This window comes from Sorex fumeus, unplaced genomic scaffold, assembly GCF_029834395.1.
Source record: "Sorex fumeus unplaced genomic scaffold, SorFum_2.1 ptg000037l, whole genome shotgun sequence".
Taxonomy (NCBI): Eukaryota; Metazoa; Chordata; class Mammalia; order Eulipotyphla; family Soricidae; genus Sorex; species Sorex fumeus.
The window spans coordinates 46,592,641-46,608,584 of NW_026606094.1; positions in this window are offsets into that span (position 1 = coordinate 46,592,641).

Genomic DNA, 15,944 nt, shown 5'->3' on the forward strand with positions numbered 1-15,944 from the left:
CTCTTGGCTTTGCTCAAGGAGCAGTCCTGGTAGTGTTATGGGGCTCTGGGGCTTGAACGCCAGTAGACTGTGTGCAAGAAAATCTCCCTACCTGATTCGATTTTTATGGAATATCAAATTCCAGTACCAATGAAATATGTTCAAACTACAGAGGAAGAACTTACCATACTGAGTCACAGAAGATCTCTCAGACCCATAAATTTACTTTAATTTTTTTTTTCATTTTGAGCATGGAGTTTAGGTCTCATGAAAGCAAGACATATGCTTTGTCACTGAGCTGTGTCCCCAGTGCCTTCATCTGTTATTAAAGAAGTATAAATCAAGGACAAGTTGTGAACAATTAGAACAGTGCAGTTTAATTATAACAATGAGGGGGCATTTACTTAACTCTTATTACACATCAGACCCCATGCTAAGTAATTACCATGCCTTGTTTTTAGTCATAGGAGTTTTTAATCATCCTGTTTTATTAATAAGAAATCTGAGGTCTGGAGAGGTGAAGTAGATCAGCAAAGCTAAACAGATATTATAGGAAGGAGTATAGGAGATGAAAACTAGGGTACATAAGGTAATTGCATGAAGCAGGGCCTCTTTTATGAATACTGACTAATCTCTGCATGGTTTGGAAATTGGGGACATTATGATCAGGTATAGAGGTTGCTGAAGGATATTTTTAGGAAAATAATTAAGATGAAGAAATAGTGTCTATCTGGGGGATATTATTCCAGACCGATTTTTCCTCAATGATATAACTTACTGCTACCTTATGTATATCTGTGCTCAACTCCTGCCTCTTCTTAATACAATTGGTGATATCTGGAGAGAGTTATATAAACTCTTAACCATTGCCTCTCCTCATAAAAGAAACGCGACTGATTCTTTCCAAAAGTTCAGTAGTATGTACTTCATACATTTTAAATATTGTATAATTTACTCAGGGAGTGAAATGGGGTGGGTTGGGGAATCAGGGTCTTATATATTTAGAAATATTTTGAAAAAATGTATGTGAGCATGCAGAGAGTGACAGTGGATTGAAGTCTATTTAAACCTAGCTATGCAAAAGGGAGTCACATCATTTACTATAATTTAAAGCAAATTAAATATGACCTCACATCCCTATTCTGTCTTGGATGGCAAGATATCCAAGCTTGATCATTATTGTGACTCTCCCAGTTCCATCCTTGGACAGTACAAAGTTTCCCAAAATTTCCTGGAGGCCTCACATGAATGAATGAGCAGGTTGGTTATGCTTTGCACAACCTCAGGGGCACCATTCACATCTCAAGAGGCTTGACCACATTCTTAGAACAGGAGGGTGGAAAAAAAATAGAGCATGAAACAACCCACCAATTAACATTTCAATAAATTATCTGGCAAAATGCTTTTTTTTTTGAGAGAAGAATGTCCATACCTTTCATTAGATTCTCAAAGCAAAGAGGGAGAATGATTTGATCCAGTAAAAGAGATGGGTGTCAAACCTCTTTGCGCCACAAAGCAGGAAAACATCACATTTGCATTGATTATAGGCCCTTTTCATAGTGCTGACACATCTATGAGCTTTGAGTGGCCTCATTATTTTTTTATTAAATTGGGTCAGGGTGGGGGCCCCCATTCAACCTAAATGCAGATGGGGTCATTGTGACTGAACCTCAATATACACAATAGGCAATAAATTCTGGGAAATGAAATCTGTCATCAGAGCACTCTTTCACACAACAACAACAACAAAAACCCCTAGATGGTGTATAACATTGGGACTTGAGGCAAAGACATCTCCAAGATAAAGAGGCAAAATTGCATTCACTGAGTTATAAAGCATTTGGGATGAGGGGAGGCTCTTCTCTGGACAGAACAGGAAAGCACCAGTATTGTTTCAGTAAAAACTATATAAAACAACTGAACAGAAGACATGTCCATCGTGAAAAAAGCTTGTGGAAAGCACAATGGTTTTGAAAATAAAAGTGGTCACCTGAATGGTAGCATCCTTATTAGCCTCGTCTTCAAACGCAGAAAGAAAGAAAGTGCTTTTGGATGAATAGTTGGAAAAACATTCTGGTTAATGACAAAAGCCTGCACTAAGTCATATCTGTCAACTTTAAGGGCAAATAATAATATTTTTACCAGCATTTAATTTTTTCAAAATTCAGTTGATCAGACCTCAATTTATGATTAATCACTTGAGTATAAGTGGACTTCAGTGTGCATTAATGAACAGTAATGAGTGTTCAAGTTATATTTTTATTTTTATTCTTATACTAAGTAAGGTCCTAATTTCACTAGCCATTGGCTTTGAATAAATTTGAAAGTCCCTATTTGGTAACAATTTGATTTTGTTTTTGTCATTTGATTCCAAATTTCTTTAATAATGAAATATGCTTTTAAAAAACATATTATACTATCATACTTCTATTATCGTCACAAAAAATGTCTCATACAGGTACTGAAGGTTTTTATGCTAGTATGTAAACAACATGGCAAAATAATGATATTTGGACCCAGATGGATTAAAATTGTATAGTCTAACTTTTTGTTTGTTAAACAAGAAAACAGCATGGTGCCACACAATGTAAGCAGTAGTATAATACAAATTATACCTTGATGTCAGGGTATAGTCAAGATTAAATAAAGAAGAACTTTCTTACTTAAAAGTACAATAAACTGATACACACAGCCTTGTATTTTATGAGCTCTGGAAAGATGGAATTTCGTAGTTGATGAATCAGATCTTAGTGCTATCTTTCATTTTATAGATGAGGAAACTGAAGACCTGAGATGGCAAAAGATTTGTCCAAAACTGCTTTTAATGAAGAAATGACAACATTACATCACTTCCAGTCAATTTTCTATGTCCAGTAATGGTCTGTCTCCGAGAAGGCTGGCCCTAAGAACACAGGTGACAAAATGAAACTTAAAATATTAAAATGAATAAAAAAATTTATAGAAATTCCTTCCCAGCTATCATTTTCAATGAAAATTATGTATCATTTGACTGCATGCTGAAACGACTTGTTTACTTGATTAAAAGTGACATTGATATTGATTTATCATTTTAAACAATTATCTACTTTTGTGATTATTATTTATTACATACTTAAGAAAAGAACTACTATGTCACATGCAGCATATTCTGAAAAACAGTAAGTCATTCGTTGCTGGGTTCATTTAAAAAACGGAATTTTTTTGGAATCAATTCATTAGTATATATGAGGTTCATTTAGCATATTTCTGATGCGTAGAGTTTATTCAATTTTATTTTCCATTATATCAGCCTTACCAAATTTGTATATGAAATATACTAAAATGACAGATTTCCATATAAAAGAAGAAATACATCATAATGTATGAATTTTAAAACAGTGGTTTCCTAGAAATTGCACTGTGGCAGGCCTGCCGTCCTGGGGTTATTCAACAGCACTTCAGCTTATATAATTACCACACCAGCCTCTCTTACAGAGCCCATGAGGCGCCCAGGTCGGTCTCCATGGCAACAGATTCTGAATCAGAGTCCTCCCATCCTAATACTGTGCACAGAGCCTCTTCCTGGAAAAAGTTATTTTTTTTCAATTTTATTTTAAATGCATTTCCCCAGATTATGAAATTTCTGAGTATTTGTTTTAGTTTTCTTCTAAGTGTAATCTGTCTGGACATTCACAATTTCATAAATAGCACAGTCAATATGCTGTAAACATTTAAAAATGGTTGTTTTTCATTCTGGATATCATATTAGAATGAAGATGAAGAAAATAACTTCAGAATTTAAAAAAATCTGAGGAAAGGTAAAGGTAAAGGCCCTCCCGTTGATCGTCGATTTGCTCGAGCGGGCCCAGTAACGTCTCCATTGGAGACTTTGTTGTTACTGTGTCTGGCATATCGAATACTCTCGGTAGCTTGCCGGGCTCTCCGAGAGGGGCGGAGGAATCGAACTCGGGTCGGCCATGTTGGCCACTTGTAAGGCGAACGCCCTACCCGCTGTGCTATCGCTCCAGCCCCTGAGGAAAGGAGATGCAGGAAATCAACTCTTTAGTCTCTATGTCTCAATACGAGCTCTTTTATGCTACATAAAAATCATTAAATGCATTAAATGCATAAATCTTAGCAAATAAAATACTATTTTATTAGTTTTTTTAACTAACAAACATATGTTACAGGATTCATATACCTTGTGCAATTAAGAAAATTTTTTTTCACAAAAAAAACAGCTTGATCTCTAAAGCAGACAGTATACAGATTTGTTTACAATTCCCCTGTGTTCCCCACATTCTCTAGGAGGCTTGGAAAAAAGCTTACAGAGATTCCTTTACATCTACTTTCTCATTTCCTGTTTGCTGTTTTAAACAGGCCTTGCAGCTGTGTGACTAGGCAGAAAATGTTCCCTGTGTTGCTTATTGGAACTTCTCAAGGCCGTCCACTAACTTACTGGAAGCTACAGGTAGCTTTTCCCTTTTTTCTCTCATCAAGGAAAAGAGTAACAAATTCTTGGAGAATTTTTTTATACTCTACCATCAAAGAGACATTCACAAACTATGGTACCTTGTTTACAAAATAATCTCAGTTTTTTGTTGTCTTCTTCCAATCTTCAACTCAACTCCCCTTTAATGCTAGATACTCATTTCCCACTACTCCTTTAGTTTCTACTGATTTAGTTCTTGTGGTTTGTGAAAGTATTCCCTTTTCTTTTTTTGATTTAAGATCTTTTGTTTTCCAGAATCTGTATTCTAAATCTGTTATTCTGAATCCAGAATCTGTTCAGCTACCAGCAGCTCTGAGATTTAAGGAGAATGCATTCCTGTTTGTTTGTTTTGGGGGACACACCTTGCTGTGTTCTGGGCTCACTCCTGATTCTACAGTCAAAAATCAGACTGCATGAAGTACCAGGGATAGAACCCAGGTCAGTCACATGCAAGGCAAGCACTCTACCTGTAGTACTATGTCTCAGCCCCTCAAACATGCTCGTTCTTAATCTCATTCCTTGGAAAAAACAGATGCATGGTCCATGCAAAGAGATGTGACAGGGCCCCCCAAAAACCCCAAACAACAAACAAGCAAAACCGACCTAGAAAACAGTTGACAATGGAATAAGGTTTATACGCAAGCACTTGAATTCCTGTACCCGTTATTTTCCATCTCTTTCCTGTGGATCCCTCATTATTAAAACAATGTATATCTCAGTTCCTGCCTTTTTAGAGGATGTAGATCAGACATGGCTTTATCACTGCTGAGTAGACCCACCCATTCTTTTCCATGTTAAAATATATTTTAAAACGAAGAGATTTTAACTAGAGTTGTACTAAAATGTTTATCCATAGCAGTTAGATTTGTATGAAGAAGATAAGGCCTTCCAGTACTCACAGCATAACTTTGTGGCTGGATCTCCTTTGTTTGAGAACCATCATGAATTTGACCCTCCAGCTGAATACTCTCTTGTCTCAATGGAAGGATCCCCCAACTGGAGCAGGAGGCATCCAGAAGACAGTAATGGTAGAAACAGAGAAGTTGATGTAACGGGCAAACAAAGTAATCACACTTCTTGAGGGTTTATTGTATATTAGGAACAATTGTAGGAATTTAATGTATGTTAGCATATTATTTTTCTTCAGGATTATTATCCTCTAAAATGAACCACAAAAAAACTGAGTTTTAAAGATAAAATAACTTACCCAAGTTCGCACAACTAGTAGTGGAATTGATCCAGGCTTCTAAGTACTGTACCATTCAGAAAATACAAGATCCCATGGAGGTTGTGAGTGTCCCCAGATATATAGCAATGGGATGTCTGTGTATGTAGTGGTAGTTGTGATGGTGGGACTTAAAATATTAGTAATAAAACTTAATGGGGGCTCAGCAGTACGTGCCATTAGTGGGAGAAGACATTCCCCTAATCATATAGTTGCCCTCAGAGGTGAAGGAATTGAGTAAACAGTACTTCTGTGACCTCCCCATAGACTATATGTTTCTAAATCACCATGGAAAATGTCATTTTTCAGTAACACATGGATCCTATCTTGGCCATGGGACTTGGGCAGTTGCCCAGAACCCTTTGCTCAGAATGACCGACTACTTAGATTAATAAGACTCTGTTGTCATCATTTTCAAAGTCTCTACTTTTTAATAAGAGGTTCCACATTTTCATTTTGCATGGAGGCCTACAAATTTTGGAGTAAGTCCTAGGTGGAGGTGGAATTCTGGGTAATCTGGAGATGTTTGTAGTGTGAAGTCAGGAGACACAGACTTCAATTTCTCTGTGATTTCTTTGGAGCTGCACTGCTATAAATCTGCAGTTGCCTGTTAGTGAATTTGCATTTTACTGCAATGCAATACTTTCCTTCATATGGGAAAGCAGTTAGCCTCACTAATCGGCACTTTAGAGCTGTTCAGCCAATGTCTCTGGGCTAAGCCACAAACTAAAAAGCTCGGAACAAGCTCCAAATGTATCAGCACAGTTAGGTATCAGGGAGCCTTTTTGCAGAATGATAAAACACTGTTAAAATCTCAGCAGAATTTGTAACTGGTCTCAAGAAGCATTCTTGCAGAATAACATAGTATTCTCATGCAAAGTTCTAGCATTAATCCTCCTAAAAATTTGTGTCACTATCTTATAATATCTACATAATTTAGCCCATACCATTGTCATCAAGATTTGCCAAAACTTGAGAGAAAATAAAAATGACTGGGAGTCAGGAAGCACCCAATCTGATAAATTCTTTCTATCTTCCCTCAATGCTCAAGCAGTTTGGCACTAGAAGAAACAATTGTGCACCAGTGGTGAGTTCCCACGGAATCAGTTGCTTCTGAAAACTTTTCTCAAGTGAAGGATAGTGAGCTGATTTTCTCCACCAGGGTAGCAATGAAACTGGTCAGTAGGAACTGTGAGGGGAAAGAAAGTCAAAGTCTCAAAGAAGACAAAAAGGGAATTTCGCGCCTCTATCATTCAGAGGATCAAACTCCTCATATTCAAGGAGATCTGTTGGGCTATGCTGAATTAATAATGATGGCTAATATCTTCTAGCATTTCTATGCCCCAGACACCCTGGTAAGGGTTTTACACATGTCAATTTAGTTAATCCCCACAACAACCCATTGAGATAGATATTATTATTATCTCCATTTTAAAGGTGAAGGACCCCAGGCACAGAGAGGGGAAGCAGTTAAGTCAGGAGAGCAGCTGCAGGGCTGCAAAAGCTACAGGTTTACCCAGGACAATACCAGGCAGCGAGGAGCTCCCGGTGGGGCCAGGCTGTGTGCAGCTGCCGAATCTGTCCTGTTTGTCCTCACAATAAGCCCCATTAACGAGGGAAGCACGATTGGTTTCTCTGGCTCTTGCGACCTGAAAGAGCCTATAGAATACAGATCCTATTGTGAATGCTTTTGTCATTTGGAGATTCCTTTTTTTTAAAAAAAAATATATATAAACAGAATAATCAGCCTCTTAATGTATCCATAGGGAATTTAGGAGAGAGATGAAGAAGCGGCTCCTGTTTTTGAGGCATTTGCCATCATTGTTGGAGAGACAGAACCAACAGATGGGGAACAATAGTGAGGGACTCAAGGGCCGGTGTCAGCAAATGCTGTACTGTGGTGTTTGCCCGTGAATGGTGTGGGAATTGCCAGAGAGGAAGGGAATTTGCTCCCTGGAAGAGAGCTAGGTAAGGTGGAGGAAGGAAGGAAAGAACTGGGTCGCTTTGGCTACATTTCTTAATCTTTAGACTTTTACCTTTCCCAACTATAGATTGAAGTCATAAATGATCTCAATGACTCTTTCCAGCTGTAGCATTCAATGAATCCTGACCTTTTCCATAAAGCTTGATTTTGATGTGTGTTATTTAAAGTTGAGGCATAGCCATAACTACTGATATGACCCAAACTGATACGCTCACTTGTTCAGGTTGATATCTTTTTCTGGTCTCATGTTAGCTTCTAAGTGCATGTGTGTCCTGAACTTTAGCCTCTTAGTTTTCTCTTATCCATTTTTAAATTGTCCCGACCACTTTTATATATTTACTTTTATTTTCCTATTTTGGAAGGCTAATGTGTAAAAACAGACTATATTAATTATTGCACAAAACATTAGTTTTTTCTTTCGATATTTTTAAAAGAAAATTTACCTATTGAGTTAGTCATCTGGCTCATTAACACTGAAAAAAACTTTCTCTTGTGTTCTTATTCATTTTTGCATATTTTTAATTTTCTATGCCATACTAGTCTCATAAACTGCTTATGATTGATAGCCTACAGCTTCTAATTCATGAAATTAAACAAATGCCCAAAATAAGATTTTATAATATTATATACACCACGTCTTAAATAGTAGAATAGTTTTTATCCCAAACTGATATGTAGTTAAGATAAAACATATCTGAGGTTCCTGATCATTGAAATATAGAAACAGTGAATAAGGAAATAGCACTAAACAAGAATTCAATGGAAGTATTGCATTATAATCCTCAGATTTGGTGACTTCCTAGAACATGGTAAATATACTACAAAGCTCATAAAGTAGTTTTTTCTGTAAGTGTGGTTCCCAGAAATTGGAATTTAATAAAATTTCAGCTCTCACCCAAATCTAAGTTCTGATTAATCAGAACTTTGAGAGGTAAGACTGTGACCTAAAAAAATTTCAGGTAATTCTGAAGTACCAGAGAATTTGAGAACCAGAAACATAAGGCAGGCTTCCAAACTTACAGAATAGATTCTAAATTATATTTAGTGACTAACTTTTCTTATAGTCTTCAGATGGATATAGAATTTTAAAGTAGAATTCAGTGCCGAGTATTGACTGTCTTTGGTGATTTTTTATTGCAGGTAGAATTTAAAACAAACTTTTATTGGTATTTACAACCATAGTAATGGATATGTGTATAAATAGATATCATATGTCTAATTGAGCAAGTTTCCGATATTCTACTTTTGTTTTGTTTTTCTTTTTCTACTTTTTTTACTTAAACTCTGGTTGGGTCACCATGCTTTCCTTCATGCCTCCACTCACTGGCAACACAGGTGGCTGACATAGAATAAGAGAGGGAAGGGTCTTTACTAAGGAGAGAAAGAGAAGAAAGTAATTCCGTGGTTGGTGCAACAGTGAAATTCAACAGACCAGGTCACCTGAGTTTCTTGCTTTCTATTAAATCTTAATTTCAAGTACCATTTCTTCTATGAAATCTTTCTTAATGTGTGTGTGGAGGTGGAGGTGAGGGGGGGGCACTCTCGGTAATGCTCACAGGTCTTACTCCTGCCTCTGCACCCAGGGATCACTCCTGGCAGGCCTGAGGGACCATACAGGGAGCGGGGTTCCACCACATGCAAGTTCCTTACCCCCTGTACTATCTCTCCAGTTCCTCTTTCTTAATGATTGAAATCAGACAGGGTGTGTTTTCCTTTCTGTAATATGGTAGCCCCTCACCTACTGTGTTTTATATTTTTCTTATTGTACATCCAATTCTGCTTTGTTGTAAAAAGAGCATTGTTTACTATCTTTGATTAAACGATATACCTTGACTCCTCTGTCTTAACTTCTTTTGACCCTGCCAGGTCTCACATGCAAAAATAACTCAGTCAATAGTTGTTGGAGGCTGTATAGTGTAAATGCTATCAAGGCCAGAGTTATCAGATAGTTTTTGACTAGTTAGCTGGGTGAGTTAGAGGTACAGTGGACACTTGTCCTAAAATATTCCCTTGCAGGTGACTGACGCTTATATTTTAAAGATTTATAGGAAGCTCACAACTCGAGTTTAAAATGATAAATCTATTTAGATAAGATCTAAATAGGAAGACAGGATAGAGGACAAGCCTAGCTCTTTTACCCCCTGGGGCTATCAGGGGGCAGTGCATAGACACTAGAAAGGCCAGGGGCTGGGAACCAGGAACAAATCTTTGATTTCACAGTCTTGCCTGCAGCCTTGACTGACAGTAGCTGCTGCTTTAACCTCCATCTGTGGCTTCACGCCTTTTTAAAAGAGACTCAGGAAATCTCACTCTGGTCTTACAGAGAATATTTTCAGCCTTGGAAGAAAATTTTGAGCATGAGAAGCAAGCTCATCTTGCTTTCCCACACCCAAAGACCAGATATTCTTAAGACAATAAGGGTCTGGAAAGAATCTGAAAACACACGGTAAAAAACCATATTTAGTTTATTATTTTAAGCACTCTTCTTAATATCACCGGAATGGAAACAATCAAGGACGACCACCTTTGCCGCTACGTGATATTTTGTTTGTAGTTCTGTATTTACTAGACACTTTCGTCCTGAAATTCATTCCAAAACATCATAACCCCATGACAAATTCTGAACAGAAAAATTCACTGCAGGAAATATGATCAGGAATGATATGGCTTATGTATATAAAAACCAAAAAAAATTTAATCCATATTTCTGATTTAATCTAGATCACATTTTTATCTGCATTGGCTTGTATTCCCCCTCCCCCCCCCATACTGCAGCTGTTCTTCCAGTTTCATTTTCCGAGGAACACTGCCATCAGGCGGCTGTGTGTGCACATGACAGCTCTTAAAAGAGCCAAGTGACCTGGTTTTAATTTTGATTCTCTCTTCAGAGAAAAATGTTGAGGCTTCATATGTGCTTTGTTGCTTTAAAGTTGCATGTGTCAGGAAAGTCCTTTCTGAAATGGCATCCTTCAAATATCTGCTAAAAGATGAGGTCTGTGTCAGCTTGGAATGCCTCAAGTATACAGTCACCATGTAAAATGATCACACATGAAAATAATTATTGATACCGTTAGGTAAATGTATAAAGTTTTCATAAGGTCATCTGTCTTATTGAATGTGGAATATCTGCATGTACTCTCGCTCGGCTGCCTGTCTCTCTTTCGTTCTGATAAGCCCCTCTCCGGAGAGAGAACGTAAAAAGCACCGCAGGGAGGCCGCATCCTCCAGTTTAAAAACAAAAGTACGAAGCTTGACACTCTAGGTTGGAGCCTCTGCTTTGCCACTAATTAATTATGTAATACCGAACCGTGCACAAAAAGCACCTCGGCTCTGCCCTTCCTTTTTCAAGGAAGAGGTTTGATACACCAGAAACACTGTTTCCAATGTATAATACAGAATTCTGCTGGACAAATAAACAAGTTCTTTTTCTATTTTCAAATAAACAGTGTAAAAACAGTTTAAAAAAGCAAGAAATGTTACTTTTTTTTGCTTCTTTCTTTTATTGTCTCTTTGCCCTTTTCTTTCCTCTTTTTTTTGGGGGGGTGGGGGGTCAGAGGAGAGGGAGAACACACCCGGCAACGGTCAGGACTTAAACAACTGGCTCTGTGCTCTCAGATTACTTTTCTCCAGATAGGTTTCCCCTATGGTTTTCATTGTTCGTTCTACCTCCCGGCTGCTTTTCTTCCCCAAATCTTTATCTGCATGACTCATCATGAAAAATTTTCTCGGGCAGAAACGGGAGATGAAGTTTTTCCCTTCACATTTGTCAGAAGAAACGCCTTCATGCATTTTTGGGGCAGAGTTGAAGTATCTCTACAAACATAAAATAAAGCTGATAAACTTGGCCCTTGACCAAGAGTTTACAGGTTTCCGAGAGCTGTAGTGCTTAAAGGTGCTTCCAAAATGTTAGAGAAGACAACTGAGAACATCCCACCTCTTTAACACTATAAAGGAAAAAGCATTTGCTGACCCTCCCCCTCACTTCGCTGCCCCCTACTCCCACCTCCCACCCCACCCCCACTATACCTTCTGCTTTAGACCTTACTGGAAGTAAAGCGAGGATGCAAATACTGCTTGGAGTACAATCATGAGGTTAATGTTCTGATGAGGCAAAATTATGGTAAATTATTCCCTCGAGTTGATTTTTGTGAAGTGTGTAACAGGGTGAGGAATGGAAATGCAAGCTGGTGTAGATGTTTAAACTATGCTGGAAGGGCGTGTAAATGCAGGTCAGTTGCTAGGAGACCTCAGAACCCAGATCTAAGGCCCCCTGAGAGCACACGGATGTTTTAGTTTAAGAAACCTTCGCCCCCCTCTCACCTCCCCCTGCCCACAGTCAATGATGACATTAAATGCATAGTCTGTCAAATTCCAGGTGAACTAGGCTTGGTTATTGCTTGTGTCAACCGGTTCATTCTGTTAGCTGCCACTCATAAACCGAACAAATGAAAGGGAACAAAGCGACTCCTGAAACGCGCGGGGCGATCCACCACAAATTCAGTTTAAATACTCTGACATGAAAGACAGCTGGCCCTTTGACTGATATTAGTTTCCAGAAGTGGAGGGTAGTGGCTAAAGAATTCCTTCGGCATTCCAGGCAGCAAATTGAGCTTTAAGTCAAAGATGAGCGCTAGTACGACTTTGGACTCTGCCGTTTACAAAGCAATCATGTCGGCCATTTGTGATATTAAAAAAAACCCCTGATTTTATGCTAAATTCAAATATTTCCTGTTCGTAATTATGACCAGAAATATAGCCGGCCAGAAAGAATTTCGAGCTGGAAGGGTCTTGAGAGTTCTTCCAGCGCCCCCAGCTGGTTGAAGATGGAACAGTCAACCTGTCAACAAGGAAGACAGAAAATCGTGGCAAACCAGATCTTTCGCACTTCTAAAACACCATTCAGCTTAGCCAATGCCCCAAAGAGATTATATTCCATAATAAAATAATAAGCAGAAGCCGAGGCGAGAGCTTGTATGCTTCATTTTATTTAGAGAATACTGAAACATTACAGAGTTTGCGAGACCACCTATTCAGGTTTTCAGTTTGATGCTCGTTTTACAGTGCTGTCATGGAGTCTTCTCCGAAAAGTTGTGATGTTGTGTTAGTCCTCTGCTATAAAATGGTGTAATAATTACTCGATCATTGTATAACTGAAACCCAAGCACAAAAATTTGTAAGTCTACAACTGGAAAAAAATGGTGTAATAATAGTCCTGCAGTGCTTTACATTGCAGAAACTGTACATACATTGTTTCATTTAATTCTTATAGATCTGGATATTGTTTTTAGGAAATAGTCTGCTTAGAAAAAATAAATGAACTGATTTGTCATGAAAGTATAGTTTTAAATATACTTTGCAAGGTTTCTATCATTATCCTATCATAGTGTTCAAATAACAAAAGTAGGCAACTGTATTCTTGGGGAATAGAAATGGTTATTTATTTATTTAATTTTTTGGCCATACCCACCAATGTGCAGGGGTTACTCCTAGCACTGCTCTCAGAAATCATTCCCAGTGGTGCTCTGGGGACCATATGGGATGCTGGGGATCGAACTCAGGTTCACTGCATGCAAGTCAAGTGCCCCTTAGCTGTGCTATCTTTCTTGCCCTGAGAACAGAAATCTTAATGTGTTTGGAAACTTTTCTTGTTTGTATCCTCCACTTCAATATTAAAATACCCACAAATAAAATGTGCACTATGTATGTGCTTATGTATGGAAAATATACAACCTTCATCAGTTTATGTTGTTTATGAGCCCCTGCGACTTATCAGTTCAGACACAATTCAATTACAAAAAAATGCTGTTCTGGCTTAGTTTTGAAAGAACTGTGCTTGGATTCAAAAAATAGAAGAAATGAGATAACTAGATAACTATCAGCTTTACTCCTAAGCTTTACTGATCTTCCAAAATACCTGAATGATCATAATATAATACCTCATACAAAGTATCAACACTGTCATATATAAGACAATATTAGAAAAGGAAGCTGACAGGTCATAAGTAAGATGCTACCTGACAGATCTAAGTATAATAGCTAAGAAGGGATGAGTTACCAGGGAGTTCTGTGAGCTAGCTGATGACAAAGACATCCTAATTTACCTTCTGGGAAAGTCAGGGAAACCCAGGGGATTCTGTTTTCATGTAAAGTTTGGCTTCTTCTAAAAACTTTGACTTCTCGTATCTTCTTTATGGTTGAACTTGATAAATAAGTGCAGCTTAGCAGCATCAAATTCCTGTTTATTTTTAAAATTATTATTATTATTATTATTTGCTTTGTTGGGTCACACCCAGTGATGCACAAGATTTATTCCTGGTTCATGCACTCAGGAATCACTCCTGGTGGTACTCGGGGGACCATATGGGATGCTGGGAACCTGGGTCGCCCGCGTGCAAGGCAAACACCCTACCCCCTGTGCTATTGCTCTAGCCCCTCAAATTCCTGTTTAATTGCCATAATAGACCCTGACACTATTTGTGTGCCAGAGAAAATTCTTCAAGTAGCCAGTGTGGTGACATAGACATCAAGAAAACTAGCAGCCAGCCCTCTGTGCCAGTAGCCACCTCCCGCCAGTTCCCCAGAGAGTTCAAGAAGGTCTTCCAGGCCATTTGCTACAATAACATCACCTCGTCAGAAAGCTCTTCATTTTGTTGTAAGAGTAGAGGACACAGTCCTGACCATGTCACAGAACACTAATAAAAAACTCATCTTACAGGATGGAGATTTCATTTTTAAGAGCTGAGAAGACAGGAATTTTCTGTCAGACCTGAAAAACTATATTAAACATGGCAACTGTGTAATTTAACCACACAAGGCCTAGAGAAGTGGCAAGTTAAAACAATAGTCTGGATCCTGTAGGCAGGCCTCAAATCTGTTTTATTGACATTGGGTAGAATGGCTGATGGACAATGCAATGAAATGGTTGTTTTGTAAGTACAAATAATGCTTTATCTTCTCTTGCTCAGATGAACTGATGAGCAGTTTAATGCAGATAACATTCTCAATTTCATACATTTCTTTATGGAAATTACTACTGTTACAAGTTAGCCCACAGTTTAGATTTACTTGTTTTTGCAGCTACAAGACAGGACTGAAACAGCTTCTTTTAAATTGATTTTATTTCATTTTATTTTTTGAATCATTTTGAGATACACAGGACTGAAATAGTTTCTGTGGGGAGATATTAAAATTGATTAAAATATTTAGTTTTATTCATTAAAGCAGTGCTTTAAGAAGCTTATTCTTAAATCAAGTTTCTTGATATCTCCAGCCTTCAGGGCCCAAGTCTTGAAGTCAAGGAAGGGAAGTATGGGAGCACCCTAGACCTTTAAAAAATCAAGGAGGAAGAGTGTGGGAGCAACTTTGATCAGACTTAAATCTCAATGCTGACTTTTAGAAAGGAAATATTGTGTAAATTAAGCAAATCTTTCTTGATATCTAATGTCCTTGTATCTCAAGGACAATGCTTGGAGGATTTATAGATGTTCTTACACAATACAAGAGTGGATCAGATTAACCATACCAAGAGGATGTAAAATTTACTTGTCCTCCTTGTCAGTAAGAAAAGTGGAGAACTCATAGAGTTAGATCAACTAATTGGCTATAAATAGAATCTAATATTTCTGTTTGAAATTCAGTGAATTTGCAATTTTCCGATGATTCTAGTATATAGGAGATGAAAGAGACCCAAGGACTTCTGTTGCCTCTTAACTGTTAGCATTCAAATTCCACAAGGCAGGTTTTTTTTGTCTGTTGTGTTCTCTGCTGTATATCCAGGGAAAATAACTGATCTTTGGTAGGTACTAGACAGGTATTTGTTAAAGGGACGACTAAAATGACATGTGTGAGATTTGCAAAGTGTTTCCTGAAAATGCCAATACAATTTTAGCAAAAGCAGACTCTCTAGCCACTTACCATAATATGTAATTGGTAGCTTCCTTTGGGAATAATATATCCTATCTTGGGCACCAACATTTAATATATGGAAAACAAGAGAAAAAAATTGCTTTAACACACCCAATAAGGAAGAGTTGGCAATAATTGGGGAAAAGTTATTGGTAATATATATGCATATGTGTACATAATGCTATTTTCAATGCTATGTTAGAAAGATTTTCTTCAAGAATATACCTAAAATAAAGAGATCGCTACATACTCATAATTAGAGCCAATGGAAAAATTTTGATAGGCAAATTTTGATTCAAGAGGAAAGAAACTTTTTTCTTGGAAAGAGAAATTACTAGTAATGGAATGGACCACTCTGGGAACCAAGATGTGTGATTTTT